This window comes from Thunnus maccoyii, chromosome 16 (genome assembly GCF_910596095.1).
Source record: "Thunnus maccoyii chromosome 16, fThuMac1.1, whole genome shotgun sequence".
Taxonomy (NCBI): Eukaryota; Metazoa; Chordata; class Actinopteri; order Scombriformes; family Scombridae; genus Thunnus; species Thunnus maccoyii.
This window is the reverse complement of record NC_056548.1, coordinates 18,312,601-18,326,669: the sequence shown is the minus strand read 5'-3', so window position 1 is coordinate 18,326,669 and position 14,069 is coordinate 18,312,601.

Sequence of the window (14,069 nt, the reverse complement as noted above, 5' to 3'; positions counted from 1 at the left end):
GCTGGTTGGGTTTGAAAGGCCAAGAGGATTGAGATGCTCTAGTTTCGCTGGACAGGAGGAAGCCTGCCTGTCTGTCTTCCTATTGCAGTCCATGAGTCACACTCTTCTCTTTCTGAAGTGCCCGTGGGGCCCATGGAGGGTATATCTCTCCTCTTTTAAGACTAACCTCCATCCGAGGTGTCTATGGGGCACTATTCGCTGTTCCAGTGTGCACTTAAGATAGCACAGCTCAGCCGAACGCTCTGGATATCACCTCTGCAGCTGTAGGGATGAGTACTCCCAGCGCTTTATCATGTATGACTGTTTTAACACCGTCTCTGCTTGCACCATGGGAGCCTTTATCTGAGGCGCTGGTATGGGCTGAACTATCAGGGTCACGCTGAAGCATGTGTGCCTCTATGCTAAGTGCCAGTGTGGGTTGCTTTCCAAGTTGGGTCAATAAGATAAAACAACAGTAACAGTGCAAAGCTCTATTATATAACCAAGCCCTTTAATGTGTTGAACTGTCTCTTCTCTCCAGTAAAGCAGAAGGACCAACACATGAAAATCCTGGAAGTCCACTGGAAAACAAATCATAATTGGATAATAATTCACAGTGTTTTGGCAGCCTGCGCACTGTGTTGACAGGATTATTCACCTCATCTATAGAGAGCTGCTGTGACTGAAATAAAAGGCTTTTCTCCAGTGAGGAAAGTCCTTCCTGTGCCAATGCCTCTTGTGGTTTCCCTCCCTTTTTGCACATTGCTGACAATGTGCTCTTAAAGGAGCACATTTAATAATGCAGCCAGTGTTTCTGTGCTCTTTACTGGGACTGAAGTGTAAAGCTCCATATGCATGCATAGGGTGGTGTTAATAAGGAGCTTGGTAGGGAGGGGAGAGTCGGCTGGCACCACTGTGTCCCTCTTCTAAATGCCGTCCAAACCCCTATGAGCCTCCCACTTATCGCTGGCTGAAAAGGCTGCTTGGAATCACACTGGAGATGGAGCAGTCCTTAAAAACCTCTTACTGTACTCTGAATAACCTCAGCATCTCTGCAGGAAAATGACAGAGCTAACTGCACTCTTACAGAGCACATAATATGAAAATATTGGAAATATGTATAAAATTACAGAAAACGACTTAGAGAGGATTTCCACATCAGATCCAATATCCATTTACTGTTTGATGTGTAATAGCATCAGTGAGGAAACTGTTGCCCAGTTAAACTGTTCTTAATGATGCTGATAGAAATAAAAACTCATGTATCATCATATACAGTAAATACTAATGGATTATTGGAACTGGCTGTAATATTGGTATGTTAAAAGCTGCTGGTTCTCTGTGCCTTGGGGTGAAACTCTGACATGTTTGACAGCAGTGACTCGCTGTGCAAACTGTAGCCCCACGGTAGTGCTGACACACTGAATTAGTAACAAAATGGGATGCAAAAAGAGAACAAGATATTACAGCCCCACATGGTTTTGTCATGTTTTTTTCATAAATGAATTCAAAATAACACTGATAATAATTGCACTCATGTTGCTCTTATCATGGGTGTACAAAGTGCCTGCCAGGAGCAAATTAACAGAAGAAGAGTAAAGTGATTAAGAGAGAATAAAGCAAAGATAACACTAGAGGACACTGAACAAAAATACAAAGAAGATGATTTTAAAGTAGTAAATTACAAGCCATCTTAATTCTGACAGTTGAGAACATTGTTGAGAAAAACTACAAACATCCTTATGAGTCTAGCCTGAGAAACAGCCAGAGGGTCTCAGGCTGGATTCTGCTTCATATAAAACTAAAAAGTCAGCATTGTAACTGAGCACTGAGCCATGCTTGCTAAGTGGGAGCATGAACGTAGAGAGAATGAAACCTTTAACTGAGCCGTGAAAGGCCCCCATAGGTGACATCTGCTGAGTAGCTTCTATTTAAATAGTAGGATTAAGCCCAAGAGTCCATAAATCAGCCTATTAAAACTTGCTGAATGCTGCTGTAACTGAGAAAGCTCCTGCTAAAAGCAGGCAATTCATATCGTATAACCTGCAATAACACTGTCATATTATCACCTTACTTAATTCACATGGTGAGCTTGATACTGTAGCAAACAGTTGCTTAATAATATTAGCATTCATTTGGGGTGTTGTTTCTGGTCACTGGACACAATCTAAGTCCAATATTTACTCTCCTTTTAGCTTTGTCCACTCCTGAGGGAAATAGAATATTTAGTATTCATATGTAGTTATGTGATCCATAGAAAGTATTGATCATAGCCGTTTTAAGAACTGTTTTGGTACAAAGCTGTTCAACAAGATTTAATGTTAATAACTTTGCTGTTTTTTCTAAATTCTCAAAATTAGAGGGTAATACAGTAAATAGCTAGAAAGCAATTAACAAATAATAAACTGTGAGGTGAAGTGAGTCAGAAACCGCTTGAATGGATTTTAAACCCATTGATCAAACACTGACCAGGAGAGTTCTTAGATTTTTTTAGAGAGTATCAACATGACCAGCACCTTGGAGTTATGATTTTAGGTTAAAGATATATCTCATGAGCGCATAGTCAACATCTTTCTGCTACCTGTCTTTCATAATATCAAAAAAAATATCAACAGGAGGTTGAATTTCTAATTCTATTAGGCTTTTTTGTGTTCTCCTTGTATGGGCCAGTGTTGAACCATTTAGCCATGGGGATAGATCGACTTCATGAAATGATCTAGTTTTCCAGGGTGCAGTAGCATCTAAGGCTGGTCATTATAGTGGCTAACCAAATCATTTGTGCATGAAGTATGTGCACAATTAGCTGTAAGTCTGTTTTTACTCAGTTCGGCTGATGGAAATTTAATACATGATTGAGCAATAAGGATGCAAGAGCAGATGTTTCATTTATCCTGCAAAATAACAACTTTAAAGGAACATTAAAAAGCAATACTCCTACAATCAGAGCCGATGATCCAAAGTGTGCTGAGTTTCCACATTTACATGAAGAGTGAAAACTAAGTTCTGAACATGGTGAATGGACTTGACACATAATGAATAAATTAAATAGAGTCAGTAATCTCAGCTGGGAGGTGCAGTGCCATATTATTTTCCATATCTGACCCTGCCAGGGATATCTCACTGCTCACTGCTCACTCTTCCCCTTTTACAACTTCATGTTCTTCACACTTCAATTTCAACTTGTTAAAACCTCTGGGGATCTCGTCTAGAAATGCTTCTCGTCTCCCTTTGTCCCATTTTTGCTCTCACTACACTGCTAATCAAGAAAAGGAGCACATTGTCATTGTCTTGTTGGTGGCACATTTTATCTGCATTGCTAGTGATGATAATGTCCTCAATATGCTCAATAAAACTGATGGATGAAAAAAAAAGCTGCCCATTACTTGCCTGATTACAAGATATTTCATATTTAAATCTTTGAATGCTTCATTAGATGGCTCTTTCTATGCTCAGACACCAGAAAAAAGTTCTCAGAGAATGAAAAATAACAGAAGAATCTAGTCACACACATGGCCTCGGTGACAAACATGGCACGCAAATGGCTGCTAATTACCTCTGACAAAGACAAAGAGCATAATACAGTAGAATACAGCTTGTCACATGCTGAAGAATGTAAATGAAATATGCTGATCAACAACCTTATAAATGTACTGTAATTGCTGCACCATCTGCCAACGCTGCGTCTTGTGTTGTTTACAGACAAGTTGATAGATAGAAATGAGTTTTCCTTGAAATAGAAGGTCTGACTCAGATGAGCGGGAGACAGACAGTGAGGGACAGAGTGTCATCTGTGCAGCATTCAAACTCAGGTAATGATGGAGCGGCTGCTGCTGGAGTGGTGTGACTCTGTAATTCTCTCTGGGTTGAGGCTGAAGCAGGGATGAGTCACCCAGTCGCCGAATGTTAATCACTATGGCCTGCAAGTCTGACTAAACAGCCCTCAGAGGAGACACCAGACCATTTGGCCCTCCTCCAGAACATGGACCTGCACCCTAAACCACATTCCCAGCGTTGACCACCCTGACTCTTTAACTTTGCCTCTTGGGATTCCTCAGTTAAGCTGCACGCTGTCACTTCAAGTCCTAACACTGCAAAATTAATCGGACAAATGACTGAAATGTCCTTGCGAGTCTGCCTGGTTTAGTCACAGCTGGAGTCATGTTGTGGTCCAAACAACCCATTTGTCAAAAATGACTGTGATCTTCTGATGCTCAGGGAAATTTCAAACTGAATTTGTGAAGTTGGGGAGGCTGCACTTTTTGACATTATGTGAGTGAGTTAGATAATCAATGGCAGATTTTCTTCTTTCTTCCTCTTCAGCTTGAAAATAATAGAAATGTCCTTGTGGGAGACCTTGCTGTGGGCCGACTCCCGTTTCCACTCCAATTGTTCTGTCAATAACTCATATAGCAGAGGCCAAATCCATAACAAAGCCGTGGCTACTTTCATCAAACTGAGTGAGAAAAAAAAAACCTTAGAGAGCGAAAATGCAGAACCTGGACCCCGGTCTTTTTATGCTTGCCTCAATGAAGATTGAACCTGCTCTCAGAGCGTTAATGCAGTGTGTGCATATGAGAAACCTCTAAAGCAACATATTGTACTAGAGCAAGAAACCTTCATTAATTCCCTTCTTCCTTCTCAACTACTTATGTGTCAGGCAACATGAGCCTAATTTATTTAGACACTCCAATACATCTAGGGTTGAATTTGACATCAGTGCATTTGCTTTAATGTAAATGGAAATTGGTCTTCATTAACGGAAAAAAGTAGGAAGGGAGTGCCGAAGCTTTTAAGCTCATAATAATAATCAGGATTGATTGGGCTCAGGGCATTGAGAGAAAGAGAGAGATGGTGACAGGGGTGGTAACACGAGAAGAAGCTAACATGGTTATTCCCACGCTTGGAGACACAGCTGGCAGCATGAGGCGAATGCACATTCATAAATGTGTGATTTTTTTTCCACAGCAAGGACTGTGGATTTAAAAATTGCAAGGAGAAGTTGATGAATGAAGGGATGGTCATTTGCTGTTGGTTTGGGTGCGACATTCATGTTCTCCTGTGACCTCACCTCCTGATTGCCAGCCTCAATCCAACTTGACAACGCCACATAGCTGATACATTATCAATTTCCAATGGGACAATGCTGTAAGAATGTCTCTCACAGAAGCCAAAAGGTTTGAGTTATTACTCATTGAAAATTAATTCTCAATATCAAAAGTAAGAGAGATATATTACTTGTTACATCACTTTCTGGGATGTGGCCAAAGGATCCTATGATGTCAGGCTTTTCGCCCCACCTTCGATTGTGCCCTTTCAGAAGAGGTTTCACTAGCAAGAACCACACCACACCAAGATGTCGTTTAAAGGTTTAATGGAATTCAGGAGGTATTGAATGTTGAGAATAGATGAATGGATGTGGGTGAGGGAGAAGGAAGATGTCATCTGTTAGGCTGGTCTGGGAGGATGTACTGAAGACTGGGCGGAGGGAGACTCAGTGTGGAGGTTCCATCTCAGGCATATATCCGCCCAAGCTGATCACTGGCCCCAAGATGGTGACTAGAATGAGACATGGTAGAGGTATGCACCGGATTGAATAGGAAGGGATGGGAGAAGAAGGAGGAGAGGATAAAGAGATGAGGGGATGAGGGGATGAAGGGATGAGGGTAGGGATGTGATAGGAAGATGAAAGAATGAAAGGAAGGGAAAGGGAGGGTGGGTCTAGAAATCTGAGACAAACGAGGTAGGATGGGTTGACTGGGTTTAAGTAGGCATGGCAGGTGATTAGAGGTGTGGTTGAGGTGTGGTTCTGCTCCTGAACCTAAGTTAACAAGTTAACTACATTTAAACATATTTGCCTTTAGATGTAATCAGACACCCACAGTGTGATCTAGTTCATTTGAAACATACTGAGGCCTTCACAAGTGGCTACCTAGCCAGCTAAAATGATACAACATTTAAATATGACAACTTTGTAGTTACCTGAACATGCATTCTCCTCTTTTGGTGGAGGATAGCCAAAAGGTAAGGACTTTTAGTCCTTGTGCTAAGCTAACGCTTCCCGAATCAGTCTGTCTACTTTGCTCACTGAGAAGAATTTATGTATTAAACATCCCATTCAACTTCCAGCAACTAGCAAGGCAGCAAATAAGTCGACCCCACAAATGCTGAAGTTGAGCATTGCTGAGTTTATCTGTAATGTAACTGCTGAATCTCAAATTGTAATCACATTACTGAACCACATTACTCCGTCATGCATTACTGCACAACACTGGTTGTGACTTGCAGTGTTTGAACAGTATGTGAATACAGTGACACAGAGGGCCATGGGATCCTTTAAAGCCTGTGTCATGTCTCATTGACATTCACATGTGATTGCTTCCATCTCATAGAAAAGCACCAGATCACTTTTAGTGTCACACTGTAATGCACTTAACTCTCTCTACTTGTCAAATAATGCTGGTAGTTAAACCATGATCTTCCTGAGCTCAGCCTCACTGAAAAAAGTCATATTGTTGCATGCCACATGGAAGCCACCCTGTTAACAAAGCTAAGTGACATACTTAAAGAGTTTTAAATTCCTATCATGAACTATTAGCACATCTAGATCCATTAAATATGAATGCACTCGCATTACGAGGAAGAAGGAGCATTAGCAGATGTTAAATCTTTGTATAAAACAGGCCATGGCCTTTTTGCAATCGCTGTCAAAGCCTTTGCAGAATTTTTCACACAATAAGACAAGGTCATCAGTGCCCTGCCTTCCAAACACAGACATCATTTTGTAGATTTTAGAGGATAATCTACAAACTTTTCATGGCTGTGGTGAGATAGTGATATTTTTCAGAATCCAGTGCTTCTCTGTTCTCTCTCTTTTTTCAAGATTTTTTTTAGATGTGCTAATCCCTGGTCAGAAAAGTGTTGCTGTTGTGCAGGTGTGGCTGAGCAAATCGCCTTCACAAACCCTTGCTAAATTATAGCTGGCTGTCATGTGCAGATAGCGCACAGCTGGGGAGAAACATAGAAGAGGACACTTCACTTCATTTTGAAATATGTTGAAAGGATATTAGATCACAAAGCATGGCTAGTTCCTTTTTCTAGGAAGCATATTCAATAATTCAAGGGGGTGTGATGGTTAGGTTGCAAATTCTAGTTTTGCAGACATAATAGATGGTTCATTTTTGGCTCCCCTGAGGTGAAAGAATAAAAGATTTATGTTCAAATTTTTGTCACTGCCTAGCAATGCATTAGCTTGCACTGAAGGTGGTCTGTTGACATTATAGATAATCAATCAGCAGTAAGTACGGATTTGATGCCGTAAAACACACCTACTATAGCACTCACGCTTTGCCGTCTATTGATTCCATCATTCAGTCAATCAGCCTCACACACCTTTGTAACATATCCTGTTATTACGTTAAACACATTTTTTTTGCCCGTGATGCAACTGTAGGAGCTTCCCCAGGTCATCTCAGGCCTCATTCAGTTTCATTAAAAGACGATTAGAGGATGGTAAGTGGACGAGTGGCTTGTAAGGGAAAGGATGACAGTGTGACAGAGACCAGTGCTGCTAACGTCTTCTCTGTAGGTCCCTATCAGGAAGAGGAGTCATCCCCCCAGGGACTGAGGGCAGCGGAGCACATTACAGGTGTGTGACTCTGCCTTCTGCCCTGTGGCACTGCAAGATGAGATTTTCTCTCCACATGTCAGCCCAGCCTCCTGAATTTCATTACTTGTACCTGCAAGTTGGAAGTAACAAGGCTTTATTGCCAGCATTGGAAATCTGTCAGCCAGCGAGAAAAGAGTTGTTTACGTAGGACCTCGCTATACTGGCGTCTAGCATCATTTCTATCCTGATGCTGCTCCGTATTAACACACAGTGCGGCCAGTGAATGTGCTGCTCACTGTCTGACAGAAGACTTGTGTGAAATTCTAAGGATCTGTGCACTGTGAGGGTCCAGAGGCACATTTTCCTCCTGTGCTCCTCTATGCCTCCTCTCTCTTTCATAACAGGCCTTTTCACTTAGTCCCTCTGTTGTCACAGTAACACTCCTTGCCCCTAAAAGCCTGTCAGCATTCTCACACTCATGGGGTGAACCAACACAGGTAATAGGGATGTCAGGTCTACAGCAACAGCGGTGTGTGGGTGACAGTCGTACCAAGGTAGAAAGGGGGGGAAGGGATGGGGCTTAATGAGACACGGTGGAGCTATAAAAATCCTCTCTTATACCAGTAGCCATGACAGGAAATCCATGCATCTTGAAAGGTCAAGGGCCTCTCTTAGTCACTGATTGCATGTGAGCATAGGAGCACACAGGGAACAGAGCTGGGAAACAGTATAATTTTGAGCTGAGGTATAAAAAGTGCAGAGGATTGAAACATACTGTCTCCTGAGAAAGAAGATCAGGAGCAGATGGCGTTCTAGAATGATGACATGAAAAGAGAAACAAAGGGAAACATTCCTTCAGATCAAAACTTTGCTAAGCCGATTAAGATATGATGTATCATTTGGCTGTAAAGTGCCTCTACACAATTCACACACGCACACATACACACACTATCCATTCAACAGTTTACTAATGACAGGCTCAAGAACCATCTGTGTGTGTTATAATGGATGGAGCTGAGCGCAGATGGGAGAGGCTGGACCTGCCTACCACACGCATTTTACTGTTACTAGAGAAAACATCTTGTCATCTCAAATAACTGCCTAAGACGTTGGGTCCATATCTTTTGTGGTTACATCAGGCCTATCAAGTATTGTGCATCAACGCTTCAAAAGAGGGACATGCTGATTAGGAGAAATGACTAGTTTTGACTCTAGCCAGCTATCACAGTTGAAATAGAATGGGGTGTAAATATTGAAAGGAAAAGTGAGTTATGTTGTCGGCTTTTGAAGCCCAAATCCTTCATCAAGACAGCCATAGTCTCCTCTCCTCTCCTCTGCTTTCCTCTCCTCTCCTCTCCTCTCCTCTCCTCTCCTCTCCTCTCCTCTCCTCAGACATGAATAAACTCTGCAATAAGAGAGTTCGTCTCCTGTGTCTTAGACATCAAGAACAGGCTTGTGGGCCCAGTGAGGGTGAGGCAAACCTGGGCTTGATGACGCCTCCTCTCTCTCTCTCTTCTCTTTCTCTCTAACCCAATTACCACCAGGCCTCAAGGAATGGGACCGGCAGGAGTGGCGTGTCAGGGGACGATACCAACATCAAAGATAGACAGATGGTCCTGAAGTTTTACCACCTCAATCCAATCTCCTGCAGATATTATTAAATGATTAGCTGGTACAGTGCCCAAGATACGAAGCCAAAATGAAGAAATATTGACCAAGAAAGTGGAAAAGATTCAAAATGAACTTCTATTCAGTAACCTCACTCCCACACAGACAGCAGCGGTGACCAAGCAACAAGTCCTCATATTGAATCGACAGAACAGGTCAATTTCCAATGATTCCTGAAACGACATATAAGAGTATTTTCAGCACCCTAGCCATCTCCCCAACCCGCCTCCCCCTAATAAGAAAGTCACCTTATATTGATGTCATCTAAGCTGCATCACTTTCCCGCGTCATAATTACTACAGACCATGGATGGCGTAAATGTAACTATAGGTGTATAGATCTATACTGTCGTTTTTCTTGTGGGGACGGGCTGCAAGTAAGAGTAGCTTCAAAGAGAATTGTGCCTCTGAGGCCCCCATATGGGCTCTAAACGATCAGCATCCTCACCAGCATCCTCAAAATAGCATGGCGTTATCCACTACCTCTCACCCCACATTGTCACACTTTTGTTGATTTCCACTTTGCCGCTTTCACATTTTAGCAGCTTACCTTGGTGTTGTATAACAGTGAACAGGCTGTGACTTAGAGGCGAGACTTAGATTTATCCCGTGACTGAGACTAGAAGACAGAGTTGACTGGTTGAAGAAACAAAAAGCTGATAAATGATAGAAAACCCTCTCTGGAAAGAGCTCTGAAAGTGACAATCAGGCAGATGCTTTCTGCCTGGTGCAGTGTGTTAGCTCTCTTTGTTGTTTTTTTCCATTATTCCACATGCAAACACCCTTCCTTTGCTTTTCTTCCCTAATTACAGAATAGTGGCTGTAAGGATACTGAACCTTATCAGAATCCAAACCTTCACAGAATCCCACAGGTACTCAGCATGCAGGTGGCGTGAGAGGTGTTTGCAGTGAAAGTAGCCTCGCTGCATGCAAATTGCTCTTGCATCGCACCTTTTAGTAAATGATCTCCATGGTAAATCTTGCAGCGGAGTGAACTGCAGGTAATGTGATTCTCTCCCTCTGGAGCAAATGACCTTTTGTAGCTCGTTGTAGCTGTGGTTCATTTTTGACATGTAATAAAACTGGCACTTTTTTATGGACTCATACACTAGAATATAAGAGCTGCCAGTTGAATGTGAGGTTGTCGATGCCCTTCATTTCAGACAGCGTCTCTTTTTAAAAGTAGCCCCTGTATCTGCACAGGGCACTTTGCTTTAGAGTGGACTGTCTATTCACAGGAGCAGACTTCTGTTTTGCCTGCACTCAAGCCCTTAGCAACCTGTAGAGTATCTAACAACAGACATTTACAAGAGGGGAGATGATCTTTTTCTGTCCTCCTTGAGTCTCATCAACAGAAAGGTGACCTGATGAGTCACTGTGGTTTGTGGGTAGGTTTATACTCTCATCTTGTCTCAGCCTAACAGTGTTTCCATCTGTATTTCGCTCTCAAGAATTTTGCACGTCACTTCCGACCCCAAAACGTTTGATTTTTAGAACATAAAAGGATCTTGTTCATTTCTTAATTTTTTCATATTTAGCAATCACTGACAACAAGATTATCCCTTCCGTCCAATGAGCCCAATCTGTAATTGTAATTTAGTCAAGCTGGCTTGCTGCCCATGCTGGAGCAGAACATGACAAACTTTTAATTGCTTAGCTCCTCTTGCCACTGTGTTGCCGTGGAGATGGAGGATCTAAGTAGACACACGCACACACATTGACCCATCCCGTCGCCGAAAACTCCTCATCGCACCCACGTCACTTACCATAAGGGATTCTCAACTGGCCCAAACAAGTGACAAGCATCCTCATCAACACTCTCGGCCCCAACATTCAGGTCTGATTGGTTCAAAGTGAAGCGCAGTTGGACACTTCTGAATCTCAGCATGTTTCCCCTGAGGAGCGTCCAGCTGGGTGGGCAAACAAGCAGCGGCTAATTGGACTCTTCATGTAGTCCTGTAGCTCTGGGCCTCTTTGTCAGGTCAGGGTGTCTATTGTGTTGTGGCCACTTAAGCTAAGGGGACTGCTGATGCCTGGTATGTGATTAAATTACACCTGAATCATCCACAGGGCAACACCTGACCATAGGAATGAATGTCACTGTACATTCTGAGTTAATTGCAGGAGCTGGATTGTACGAGTAGATGACAACCAATAACTACAACGGATTGTTTACATGTTTGCTGAGAGACTGCTTCCTAATGCTCTAATGTGTTACTTCATCCTTAAGAAAACCTGTAGGAGCCATTCAGGAGAGCAACACAAGAATGTGCTCGAACATATGTTTAACCTTCATCAGGCTTTTCTCACAATGATGTAACACAGATTTGAGTCAATAGGATTTCTTTCCTCCACGTTCAAACAATTAACTTTAGTGCGTTTACAATCCATCGCCACTAATGATCACAGGGATTACATATGAAGGGTTTTAGGGAACATGGCTTCAATGGAGTGTAAAAGGCATTTTTCAGCTGCAGGAGCTGATGGGAATGTTTATTGCAGAAAGGAAAAGGCTTTGCCTGCAGGGTATTCCTGTGGAGATGGCAATTTGGAGAAGAGATGGATCATTGAATGTGTCTCTTTCAGCCGTTAGGACATAGTTGATGTGTCACTGAAATGAAATATTAGACATAGCAGGTACTTTGGCTTTGGTAATGACGAGAATCACCGAGAGCTTTGTAGAACTCTTTATGTCTTTGTGCATGTGTACAAATGCACATGCTGTCATCATGACTGTGCATGGGTATTTGTCAGTGTGTGACTGAGCATGTGCAAATTTGATTCATTCGCACATCTCAAAAGCAGTCTAAGTTTCCAAACATCACCCTTTGGTTTGGCAGGGCTTTTCCAGTCTGCTGTGCCGCTCCTTGCACGACTGTCAGCGTCGCTCCTTGCACGACTGTCAGTGTCGCTCCTCGGTGTGTCATATCCAGCAGAGAAGCTCTCGCAGCTCCCTCATCATGACTTGGCATGCTAAGAGAGTTGGATGGTGGCAGAGGGGAAGAGAGATGGGAAAAAGAGGGGGGGGTTCTTCTCTCTCCAGCAGGCTTTATTCTCACCTCATTCCCCAGAGTGCCACACACCAGCTGGAACTCACTTAATTATGCACCCAGTATGGCGCGTAGGTCAAAATGGCACTCAAAAAAGTATTGTTTGATGGGTTGTGTACTTTTTTGAAGTTACTTTACAATACATCATCCAACAAGTTTTGGGCCAGGACAGAATGTCATGCAATGAATATACTGTATATGTACAATTATTTTGTGTTTTGCTGTTATTGTTTATAGTGTGACCTTTATTATATACAGTGTGAAGTGGCTTGAATAGTTAGACCTAAACAAAATGCATAAAAACTATTATATTTTTATTATTGAGAAAATATAGCTTTTTGCAGATGGGGCTGAAAATGAATGAGGAGAACTTGTGGCTCAGAGAAATTTTGGTTAGGCCTCAATGCAGTGATGTTATATTGAAGGGAAATCATCAAGTTTTTTCTTGTAGTTTGAAGAGTGTTGCAAATGTTGCTCCCTTTTTGTGATTATTTGAAGGGAAGAATTCAAAAAATGAAATAGTAAAGTCTTCACCCTCTCTGTTCCTCTTTATGAGACTGTTTGAACATGATCTCTTTATGGTTACTGCACAACTTTTACAGCTTATGGCCAACAAAGAATAAGACTCATGATGGATGGAAATATCAATAAATTTAACTGTAGTATGTGCTGTATGAAAGACAAGAACACAGTGATATTCACACTAAATCTTCAGCCACAGAACAAGAGGGTTTCCACCAACACATGCAAAACCATCTTTTTTTTCACAAAGAAAACAGAAAGTTATTTTGAGTCACTTCTTTTTACAGAAATATGCTAGTATAGGAAAAACATTTTTTAATTTTGTGAAAATATCCTTATTCCAATTCATTTTTCTCTAAAAAAAAATCTGCAAAAACACGAATACATTGAAAATATCGGAAGTTTGAGTACCACTGGAACAAAAAGGAAGGCTACAAAGCAACTGCTCATGGGGATAACTATGCCACTGTTGTCCTACTAGCCTGCAAATGTCTGAAAACATGACCCCTGCAAAAGACAGTGTTAGACAGTGTTTATGACAACACACTGCACAGGGCTGATTGCAGCCGACACCGCTGTGAGGGAGAGCATTTTATGTTTAAGGCTGGATGGTGCTGCAACACCCTGCAGCGGTCAACAATACAACAAATATACACAAAGAGTTTACAATTTTCTTTGAGGCAAGGAATCAACTTAAAGTATATAAAGCAGTTCATACAGCTTGAGAAACAACAACAACCAACAATTCTGTTGTTTCTTCAAGCAAAAAACATATGAAACAAACGCATCGAGTCCAGGATTTGGAGTATATAGAGCAGAGTGCTGCATCCAGCCAAACTCACATCGGCTCAACACTTCAGATGAGCTGCAAGAGGAACTTCTGGAGATAGAGGTTTCTCCTCAGGTCTCTCTGGATGAGGAACAAGTTCTACATTTAATATACATTTATAGTTTTGTTTTCTTATTCGTCTAAATTCAGAGGACACATTCTTGGTCGGTGATGTAGTCATGACTTTGGGTGAAGAAGTAAAAGAGAAATGAGAAGTGAAGGACTGAATTCATGGTTAATGACTGCAATGCAATGACCTCCATAATCTCCGATGAGGGAACTAAAGCAAATCTAATGAGAAAACACAATATTGCTTTTTTTTGTCTCCTAGCGTTTTTCAAATGGAAGACCCTATGGGACAAACTTAGCTTTGTTAATGCTCCAAACCTGTCTGCAGTGAGAATGAATTGACTTAA